Below are 10386 nucleotides of genomic sequence, written 5' to 3'. Positions count from 1 at the left end.
CATAAACCATACATATGGTCTCTAAACATAGAATATTCTAAGACAGTAAAACACACACAACACAAGACAGTCAATGTTAAAAATAAACAAAGAGTGTACTAACAGCCCATGGGGATTTAAATAAAAAGTGTATATACTGTAGTTTAATATACAGATGTAGCAGGACTTGCTGTCCTCAGCACTAGGGACAGTTTCTGCCGCGATGGTGGGGTAGGGGGTCCATGCTTGTGCATGGGACTCCCACGGCGGTAATCTTTTGGTGCATGTACACTTTAAAAAGTAATACAGCTCGCAAAGACAAAATGTGCAAACACCCAGCTCGTGGAGACTCCCTCAACCATCGTCCTGCACCTCCGCTCCCCGGACTGCTGGTCTGCAAGGGTAAAACATTTTTTAAAGCGTTTCCCTTCCCTCCCCCCCCCCCCCCTTTCGTCATTTTCTTTTTCAACCAAGTCACATATTTGAACTGTCCCACGCAATGTCAGATCCTGCAGGCTTTTTTTTTTAATGATGTCAAATTATTATTTTTTTACAGGGCCTCTCAAATACGGCTGTCATTAGAAATTTCCTAAAACTGCCACGTTCTTACCTCACTTATGAGGAATGATTGGGGGATTAAGTATGATTATGAGGTATTAGGGGTGATTATGGGGCATTAGGTATAATTCCTACTGTAGCCTCTAACAAAAGCAGAATGCATTATCTATTCTATTGAATTTGTTATTGTGCTTTTTGAAGTTAAGTTTTTCAGCCAAAATGGGAAAAACTATTAATATCTTGAACCATAAAACAAGCACTAGACATTCTAAACAAGGTGTTACATGCTGGAGTGAGTGTTCCGTTTGTAGCAAATGTAATGTATACTGCAAGGTGGGACTGGTAGCATTTTAAAGGATAGTCAAAGATGATACTGTACAAGAGCAGCAGGAAAGCAAGAAGAGAGCCGCGGCAGCCTTAACCCTTTGGATGCCAAGAGCGCCTGCAATGCATTGTTCTAGACTTAATGCGTACTTTCACATCCACCACCAGTTTAAGTTCTTTCAAATCTAAGGCTGTCTCACATTTTAACCTGGTCTGTAACTGTTTCATACGCTCATAATATACATTTTCTTTAACTGTGCACGCAATGTCTTGTATATAATGTATACCCTGTTCATTTATTTAACTGTACTTGTAACCATGTACTATTTGTTTTACTCTGTGCCCAGGACATACTTGAAAACGAGAGGTAACTCTCAATGTATTACTTCCTGGTAAAATATTTTATAAATAAATAAATACTTGCATGGATTTATTGAAACAGCAAACAAACCACTTCAACTGCTCCTGTGTGCTACAGTGTGTGAAGAAAAATGTCCCCAAATGTATTACCGTGTGGAAAAGATGAAACCGCGCTCGTGCTTCCGAAATCTTGGGGGTGGGGGGCGGGGGGGTGTTAGGGAATTGCGTGCAACTTTAACTCCTTGCTGCGGTATAGGAGCACTCCCCAGCTCCTCGAGGTATCGCCAGGGGGCAATCTCCAGAAACGGGAAAAAGAATACAGAGCGCACCGCAAGCAAGTATAAACCTTTATTAAAAAGGCATTAATAGCATATATACACTTACAATAAGGTATTGTGTAGTAGACGAGTCATAGCGCAATAGTCGCCAAGCCAGATGAAACGTCCAGGAATGTCCACCACTCGGACATGTCGTATTCCCTCGCGCTGGGATGTAATTAGTGCTGGGAGTTCAAAGCAACCGGCACTTCCCGGTTACATCAGTACCGTCTACTCCGGTGTGTTTGGCTCTGTTGTAGCTGAAGAGCTGTATGAGACGCCAGACAGGTGCAACGTTTCGCACAATTTGTGCTTCATCAGGAGTACCCTGATGTTATGCTGCAGATAAGGAATCAGGAAAGTGACATTGTAACTATATTCTTAGTAGAGGAGGTTGAAAAAAAAACATCCATTGTCCATGAAGTTCAACCTAGGCTAATTTTAGAAAACCTCTCCAGAGCCACCAGTGTAGTCCATTATTTTTTTTATTATTAAAAGGTTAGCAGACCAAGCTCAGACCATTTAAACTCTGTGGTGTCTTACAGCAGAAAAGAAGTGATATGCTGCACACCACTATTAAATAATACATTCAATGTTACCAGTGCTGCTGGTTCAATGGGTACCTGTCCTGGTAATCCGAATCTGAACTGCTGAAAAGGAGATCCAACGCACTGCGGCTTTGCTGAATAGAAAAATGCATTGTGCGCAATACATTTTTCTATTCAGCAAATCTGCCGTGCGTTCGATCTCCTTTTTGGCGTGTCTTACAGCAGACCATCACCAAAGTGAAGCATTTGTACCCAACTGGTACAACCCCGACCATCTTCATCACCACCACCGATGAGTACAAGACTGGTAAACACCCTCCCCAGATCAGTAGCAGCTCTGTCTAAACCAGAAGTGGCCAACTCCTGTCCTCAAGGGCCACCAACAGGTCAGGTTGTAAGGATATCCCTGTTTCAGCACAGGCGGCTCAGTCGTTGACTGAGCCACATGTGCTGAAGCAGGGACATCATTAATACCTGGCCTGTTGGTAGTTCTCGAGGACAGGAGTAGGCCACCCCTGGTCTAAGCATCCCTTTAAATGATTGAGTGGGCTTGGCATGCCAGCCAGAGCAAAGCATCAACCTTCCCCCCCCTTTTCTGGCACGGCACACGGGGAAACCGGACACCCCACACCTGAGCGTTCAAGAGCATGAATAATACAATAGCTTTTTAAATAATAAATTATCTGCCCCGCTCATTAACCGGTTTCTGCCTGGAGGCGGCTCAGTGCATAGTAATATGTAGCAGGACCCTTCCGCAGCGCGGGCTTTAAGGGTGAATCATTCTCCGCACATCCATCACTGGAGTTCCATTCCACCCCTCCCTGGCCAAGCAGGGAAACATGTCTGGTTAGCAGCTTCTGAGCTGCTGGGGGAAATGAGAGAACAAACATTACAAACAGGCGAACCTATTAACCTGTCAGCCTGTCTCTCCGGGCCGCATGCCGTGCAAATCCCCATATTAAATACTTAAAGTCTCATCAGCTCTCGCTTTTCTTTGGTAAACAAGGCCAAAGGGAAAAAACAGGGGAGGAAATTAATACAAGGCTAGATTGCTAACTCTGGGGCAGAAATGTGAGGGGGAATAGCATTTGCATGCAAAATCCCTGTTAGAAATATTTGAACTTTGAGGCTATTAAATTAAATTAATCCAGGTATTGCTTCGTTTTTGGGGGGAGGGGGTTGTCTAAAAAGCATTTTGGGATTGTTTTCCGTTTCTTCCATTTCAGCAGAAAGAGGTTAAATATTTTTTTTTTTTTTAAATCAGACTGGTTCAGTTTCTTGGAGTAACCCATGAACGTCAAATCTCACTGATTTATAGGCAGTCTGACCAGATTTTTGGCATACTGTAAGTAGTCCCCTAGCATTTAATAGTCTTACTGATAAAATCAAAATAGCTACTTTTTTCTTAAAATGATTTTTTGGGGCCTAATATACCCAAATCTCACAGATTTTGCCCCTTGTGGGTTGTTATTTGGTATCGCCGGAGCTGCAATAAAATCAATTTACTTAGTCGTGTTTTACAATTTACGGTATTTAAAAAAAAAACATTTCAGATGTATTCCTAAACTGCGCAACAGCAAGTATCACGGGGAAATTACATCTACATCAAATATACATATTACTACTTCTTATGTCAGGGGATAGCGAAGGTATAATTATTAATATTGAGGAATAAATGGGGCAGACTTTCACAAGTTACAGCATAGTATAAAGCAGGGGGGTGGGCAACTCCAGTCCTCAAGGGCCACCAACAGATCAGGTGTAAAGGATATCACTGCTTCAGCAGAGGTGGCTCAGTCTTCGACACAGGGATATCCTGAAAACCTGACCTGTTGGTAGCTCTTGAGGACTGGATTTGGCAATCCCTGCTGGCTGCATATATACTGCTTCAAAGTTAACAACGGTATATTTTGCAGTCTCTATTATTGCCGTTGTGACGTTTGCAATTATGTTTGTATGTCTAATATTGAAAAGTAATGAATAGCAGCCCCCCCTGCTTATTTTTACAGCCCCCGCCCCAAACACACTTCTTTTTTTTTTAACCAGCAAGAGAAGCAGAGGGTCCCGGAGCCGAATCACATTAATTTTGGCACCCAGAAAGTCCCTGGCTCCAGAGATACATACCTGTAAAAGTAGCAGCCGTACTGTTCCCTCCGGGGAAACAAAATGGCGGCATCTCTTGTGGCGCGGGCCAAAAGGAAGCCACAATGTCATTCATAGGGCAGGAGGAGGGTGCACTTCTCCTTAAAATATATCTATCCCACCACCACACACCCAAGCAGCAGTGAAATGGTTATAAGGGGAGTCCTTTATACAATATGCCTTGCTTGGTGGCACTACTGCTTTAATTAATTTAATTACTGCAATTAAGAAAAATATGGGTGAGTATGCAGAGGAAATGCCTATAAGTCATTGTAAGAATATGCAGCCGTTTATTAACTTTCCTGTCAATGTATTAGCTCATTAACCTTACTTTCTCTGCAAGGAAAGCACAAAGGAAGTTTTTTTTTTATCCCTCCTGTGCGGGTGTCAGGGAAGAATTTTTGGCTCTGCATTGACTGATAATATATGATACTTTGCATTTTTTTTTTCTACTGATCAAAGTGAGAAAATAGCCTTCCGGCAGTCTGAGACTGAGCACGATCAATCCACACGGCCTGTTTACAGCCACAATTACCATGTCACTTTATTAATGGCACTTAGGAGTGGTGCACAGTAAAATCTCACCGTGCATGTCCACAGCTGGGTAACTAGGATATTTTTACAAGATAGGAGGCACTGACCCGCTATTTGCCTTGTTATCTATGAAAAAGAAATGACCTGAGGTTTGAAAATCCCTGTAAACCAGGCGTTAAAGTTGAGCTGTATAAAGACGAGCAACAAAACTCTCTATGGTACATGGCACAGCAAATACAAGAACCCCGAGCGTGTCTGTGTATCTTCCACATGCCCCTCCCATGCCTAGGGTTGCTAGGTGGCTTCTCCAAAAATACTTTACACAATAGGGAAAGGTGCGACACGCTCGAGACAAACACACCTCTCTCCGTTCCATGCTGTTTCCTCGCTTTGTCCCCACCCTCAGGCTCCTGACACCTCCTCCTGATTGGCTGCACTACCCAGCAGCGGCCAATCAGGATGGAGGAAGCTGCCCTGCCCCCTAGCAGCAGCCCTGCTGTCTCCTTGCTTAGGGAAATCCCACAGCCCCCCAAACTGGCCAGATCACTATGTCCAGAGAGGGAATACTGGACACATACATGTGCAGTATTACCTCTAATCTTTAACTGGACAGAGCATCTTAATACAGGACAGTCCAGTTCAATAAAGATGTCCAACCTTTTTTTTGAACAAATCTATTGTATCTGCCATCACAGCCTTGGGCGGGCAGACAGCAACAGGGACCGGGGCAGGAGGCAGGGACACCGCGCACAAACAACACACACACACAAACCACACTTACCTGTGCAGAGACAGAAGGGCAGCTTGACTGCTCAGCGCTGGCAGCTCCATCCCGCGTCACGCCAAATCAGCCAATCAGGTAGAGCTTTGTTTTGTTTTTTTGTGCAGGGGATTTTTTTTTGCAGAGGAGGGGAAATCTACTGGCCACGAGCCAATTTCCACTCGCCAGGGGCGAGTGGGCGACAGGGTTTGTCGAACACTGGTTATCATATCCCCTCTTAGACGCCTCTTTTCTAATGTAAATAAATCTAATTTAGCTAGCCTCTCCTCATAAGTTAGATTGTCCATCCCCTTTATTAATTTGGTGGCTCTTTTCTGCACTCTCTCTAGTTCCATAATGTCTTTTCTTAGGATTGGTGCCCAAAATTGTACTCCATATTCAAGGTGTGGTCTTACTAATGCTTTGTAAAGGGGCATCATTATGTTTACTTCCCTTCCATCCATTGCCCGTTTGATGCAAGATAAGATCTTGTTTGCCTTTGCAGCTACTGCATGACTTTGGGCACTGTTGCAAAGCCTGCTGTCTACAAGCACTCCTAAATCCTTCTCCATCAAGAATTCCCCCAATTTATCCCCATTTAATTTGATTTGTAAGTCACCTTTTTATTCTTGCATCCCAAATGCATAACCTTACATTTATCTGTATTAAACCTAATCTGCAATTTACCTGCCCACGTTTCCAGTCTCTCCAAGTCCTTCTGAAGAGAAATGACATCCTGCTCTGATTCTATTACCTTACACAATTTAGTATCATCAGCAAAGATGCAAAGACTTTGCTCTCGATGCCAACCTCAAGGTCATTAATAAACAAGTTAAAAAGCAGGGGTCCCAGTACCGATCCCTGGGGTACTCCACTCACGACCTTAACCCAACTTGAAAAAGTTCCATTTATGACAACCCTCTGTTGTCTGTCCTTTAACCAGTTTTCAATCCAGGTGCATATATTATTACTGAGTGATTATATGTGCTATACTCTCTGGTTTTCCATGTGATTTACCTCCGCATTCACGGATTGGGACGTAACTAGAGGAGTAGGCTACACTATCTACCTTTCCAAAAAAAATTCCACTTTATTCAAATCCAAGATCCACTATATGGGAACAATGTTTTAGAAGCATATATTGTTGTAAGAGGACGTGTGCAGAGGTATGCAATGGAGACTTTTTAAGGTGAAATTAAATAAGGCTTTTATTGCGCCTGTTTCTTTAACACAAGAAAATCATTTAAACATAGGCAAATAAGGGGTCAAACAAAGCTTCTGTTCCACTTGGTAGTATTTCTAATTAAACCTATGCAGTCCACAACACCCTTTAGATTAGCATGTCTCCCAGCCCCAAACATATATCTTGATATGTGCAGATATACAATAAGTTAGAAAGGAAAGTCTTATCTGTCTCTGTAGGGAAAAGCTTCTTTGTTCTCCAGGTTTAGAAGTACTTTCCCCTGTGTCTTGCAGGCAGCGTGCAGTTTCTTCTGGCAGGCTCAAGACGTCTGTTCCTATGGTCAGTCCCACAATTTGTCAGACTCAGGAAGAATCTCACTTCCTGTCTCAAAGGCAGGCTTTTCTAACAAACCTAATCAGCCAGGTGGTGTTGGTTAATTGACTACCAGCAGTTAACCACCACACTGCTAGATTAGAGGCACATTTCCTGTACAGGGATAAATCCCCTGTTACAATTGTTTTAATCTATAACTGGTCGTTAGCAGCACACAATTTATTTTCTCCTATTCCAAGTGCACATTGTAAATGATTAGCAATCTACATGTCTGTATGGATACAAAGGTGGGAGCTGGTTATCACCAATGGACTTCTCCCAATACAGGTCCTTCGTATAGGCCTTGTATCGGTGACCCAATCAATGCATTGATGGGAAGTGAGTATTGTTTCATAAAACTGTCCTTCCGTGGGTACTCCTATCACCTCCCCTCCCATGAACACTATTAGACTAAGCTGTGTGGAATGTATGCATACTCCATAGCGAGTGTCTGGACATGCCAAGAATCAATTACCCCGTGGCTGCCCAGGAATACAGATCTTTAACAGGTTTCGCCAGAAGCAAAAGGATTTGCACTGCTCTTTCAACACACGCGCTCTCCTTCTCTCTCTGCCTTTCTGATTCGAAATGGTTGTTGGAGCTGCCAGAAATACCACATCCCTGAAAGTGAAGGGTCCTTCACGTTCAGCCTGACTTCCTACCGTCTGACTTTAGAACACTTGCATTAGTTGTAAGCATGTGATAAGTGATATGTGATAAGAGAATGTCACAGACAGAATAGTACAGGGGAGGGGGAGGGAGGGTGACGGGGGGTGGGGGAGAACTGAAGCGCTCTTAACTTCCAGGAATCCATGGCATGATACACCTTATTGTATATAATTCAAGGCCAATAACCCTGTAATTTTATCTTAAATCAAAATCTGAAATGAACAATGTGTGTGGTCTGATTGCTCATGATACAGCTGTAGTGACTATGTCGCTTTGGATATCATGCTATCACATGTTATATGTATTTAGAGAGCCCTGATATATATATATATATACACACACACACACACACATAATGTGAGCATGAGATAAAAAGTGGCACTGTGTGCTCATTTGCATGTCATTTCCCAGAATCCCTTGCTGCAGTGGAAGTGCTGTTTGCTGGGTGATAATGCTGAAAGACAGGGTTGCAGACCTGTCTACGACATGCAAATGAATATACAGGAATAATTACAGTTGCTTTATGCTTTACTGTGGAGGGTTTCAGTCACTTTTTTTTACCCACCATAACCTTAATAGTCGTGGTGATTACCTACTCTTATCTCATTTGAGCAAATGTCAGTAAGCCAACCTCACACTGATGAGACCCATCAAGGTTGAAACATGTCTGTGAGTGGGTTAACTGACTTTGCATCTCCCAAGTCCTTGCTTAAAAGCTGTGTTTAAAGCAGCATGCATTGACTAAGGGTTGCTCATGTAATGTGAGCATGAGATAAAAAGTGGCACTGTGTGCTCATTTGCATGTCATTTCCCAGAATCCCTTGCTGCAGTGGAAATGCTGTTTGCTGGGTGATAATGGTGAAAGACAGGGTTGCAGACCTGTCTAAGACATGCAAATGAATATACAGGAATATTTACAGTTGCTATATATATATATATATATATATATATATATATATATATACCATAATACTGAGTTAAGTTATGGTGAGTAAAAAAAGTGACAAAAACCCTCCACAGGAAAGCAAAAATAAGTGCTGTATGCTGGGTGATGATGGGGAAAGGTGGGGTTGCAGACCTGCCTAAGACATGCAGATGAGCATACAGTTGTATTTGCATATATATATACACACACACATATACACACACACACATATATATATATATATATATATATATATATATATATATATATATTATAAAGGGCAGCATGATCGCATCACTGCGCTTATGCCGCCCTTTTCCCCCCTTGTGTTCCCCTTTTGGGGGACATGGATACCCCCTTTCCCTTTAGCTGGGTTATGATGCCTGGGCCTGGGTATATATGGGCCCATTTATCTGACCCTTAGGGGGCATGGATGTCTTAACCTTTCTAAAGGAAGGCAAGGAGGTGGCTAATGGTAAAGGGATAGGGGCATGTGTTGTGGAGGTCATACAGGGGGAGGAAGTGGCCTGGGAGGTCAGCCACATGCTCCCAGCCTGGGGAAAATCTCCCACCCGAGAGAAGTGGTTTAAAAGTAAAAAGAGAGGGGGGAAAAAAGGCTGAGGACGAAGTGTAATGCTTTTAAATGTTTTGTGGGTGTGGGATAAAACCTTGTCAGAGTGGGTGGAGTTACAGTATGGGGCTTATGATTGGGCAGAGGAGCTGTATCAGCTGGATCGTATGTACATGTAATTAGATTCTAAGCTCCTCGGGGCAGGGACTCCTCTTCCTTAATGTTATGTTTATGTCTAAAGCACTTATTCCCATGATCTGTTATTTATATTATCTGTTATTTATTCGATTACCACATGTATTACTACTGTGAAGCGCTATGTACATTAATGGCGCTATATAAATAAAGACATACAATACAATACAGGGGGGCTTCTTCAGCTGGGTTTGGTTAATTTGGAAAGGGCCTGAGTGCTTGAGCGGTACCTGGCTGGTTTGATGCGGGTGGTGTGCTGATTGCTGAGCGTCAGGTTTGGTTGAAGTTGGTTGAAAAATGATAAATCTATAAATATAGCCATGCCATCTATGGCTACTAGTTTGCTTCCCTCCTAGCAGTAAGCTCTGGTACGATCAGTGGAAAAAGCTGACCATTCATAGCTCACAAGACAACTGATAATATGGGTAAATGAACCCATAATCTAAAGTTGTTAGAAATTGGCATATCAGCAGCATTGGGTGCGGTTATAATATGGTGCTGGCAGTGTAATGAAACAGCAGTCAGTCCGTGAGGAAGATGATAGGCCTGAATGTGGAGGGAGTTAGTAAACTCAGTGTAGACTGTTGGTAGAAATATCCAAACAAAAGGAAAATATAAAATGAAATACCTCTGTGTTCCTACTCCATGTCGCAGTCTGTATTCCTCTCCATCTGGTCCCACTGAGTGCTAGGAATCAAGCTCTCTCTTCCGGAGTCGTTTGCGGTGTTGATCTGCCAGCCTCTATCCCTGCACTGCTGCTGAGGGTCCGTGTCCAATCGGATGAAAGAGCCAAGAACAGCGGAGTAGATTAGCGGACAGCCGAAGATGCCTGAAGCACTCACAACTCACCGGGTGGGAGGCAGGTTAAAAAAGTTTATTAAGACTACATAAAAAACACGTAAAACCTAACGGGGACACAAAACAAAAAAGGGGGTTCTCCTCCCACGCG

At 43.0% G+C, this 10386-nt stretch overlaps 1 long non-coding RNA gene across 1 annotated transcript; it reads right to left on the bottom strand.

Annotated features, from left to right (window-relative positions):
- LOC142496536 (uncharacterized) lies at nt 1-10187 on the bottom strand. The gene is made up of 3 exons (XR_012802039.1): nt 10066-10187; nt 1606-1877; nt 1-373 (listed from the first exon to the last, which is right to left on the bottom strand). It is a non-coding gene; the product is annotated as an uncharacterized LOC142496536 (long non-coding RNA).
- Nucleotides 10188-10386: the final 199 nt, after the last annotated feature.

Source organism: Ascaphus truei, chromosome 6 (genome assembly GCF_040206685.1).
Source record: "Ascaphus truei isolate aAscTru1 chromosome 6, aAscTru1.hap1, whole genome shotgun sequence".
In the NCBI taxonomy this organism is placed as follows: domain Eukaryota; kingdom Metazoa; phylum Chordata; class Amphibia; order Anura; family Ascaphidae; genus Ascaphus; species Ascaphus truei.
This window is presented reverse-complemented; position numbering and strand designations above follow the sequence as displayed.